Here is a 1,473-nt window from a genome sequence, read left to right as displayed (position 1 = left end):
TAACTTTGGTAATTTTGAGACTTTTGACATTTCCTCGTAACTGCATATTCTTCAAACATCAAAGATGTGAAAAATGTTTTAAAAATCTAGTTTTCGAAAGCTTTAAACCGTAACATCCTGTTCAAATAGTATAGTTTAGGCGATGCACCTTGTATAAAGCAATGCTGTATCCAAGTCTCAGTGAGGCAGCCTGAAGCAAGGCAATTTTATTCTTCTGATTTATTAGTGCCCACGATTTCTGCCCGTGGGCGTAGCCATCGCCCAGAACACTTTCGTTTCCGGTGCAGCCCTGCAAAACCAAATTACCGTTTCGCCGTGAATCGATACAGTCGCCAGATAAACCGGGTGGTTGGATCGCACGTTCGTGAACACGAGCTGCCTGGGAAAACCGTCGCGTATCGTTTTCCTATCTGACGCTTAATTACAGAGCTGCGAACTGTTATTTCGTTCGCCCAAAGTCGGCTGAATTAACGTTCGGCTGTCGGAGACAAAGAGGAAACCCCGAACAGTATTTTTAGATGGTGAACTGGTATATCGAGATTGAGGGTTGTTTGGGAAAATGTAATTTCGAATAATACAGTACAGAACAAAAACATGAGGCCACCCGATGTTTTATTACATTTTATGCTGTTTACTAATGTGAACTAATCCTATAACAATTTGATTCTTATCTATATTTAATAAGGTTGCTTTTGTATTAGAGTGTTCTCTTTTGTTATTGCGTATAAAGTGTTTAATAAACAGTTTTTGTACTTTTACTGAGGTGTAATTCCATACTTTTGGCCGACAGTGTATTTAAGTGATTCGCACCCTGGCTTGCTCCGAAAGTGACACAGCTTCCGAATATTGACTTTATCGGGAAATATAAATATAGTTCTTTTTGCCTTTATTTTGCTAAAAATGACAATTTGATCATTTTCTTAGTTTACATATACGTTGATGAACAATGTCCATCAACGTTGAAAAATGTAATATGTTATTTGCATACGTTATTGCATTATTTAATATGTTTTCTGAATTTACGGAAACTAAGAAATATGATTTTAAGAAGTGAAAGGCGTAAAATTTAGGAATATTTTAAAAATTGTTAAAGGCAAAAGGAATATTTGTTGCCAATATGTATGAAAAGTTTTATGTACTATTATATGAACAAAGGTTTACTTATTAAATGTCACCAGTTCACTAAAAGGTTACTAAATTAAATAATGTTAATTTTATTTTATGTATTTCTCATTTATACAAGATTCTAGGCCCAAACATATTCCTATTACTATATACAATACATTAATCTTAAAATTAACCTTATCATAATTACTATTATTACTATCATAATTACTATCACCTACCACTAATGCACGTAAATTAAGATTTTTCCCAATATCGTAAATCTCAACTAAAATAGAGTCTCGGTGATACAAGAACTCATGAAGGACATAAGTAATTTATAAAAGACGTCGATCTAAATTTGAATAA

The sequence above is a fragment of the Calliopsis andreniformis genome, chromosome 3 (assembly GCF_051401765.1).
Source record: "Calliopsis andreniformis isolate RMS-2024a chromosome 3, iyCalAndr_principal, whole genome shotgun sequence".
NCBI lineage: Eukaryota > Metazoa > Arthropoda > Insecta > Hymenoptera > Andrenidae > Calliopsis > Calliopsis andreniformis.
This window is presented reverse-complemented; position numbering follows the sequence as displayed.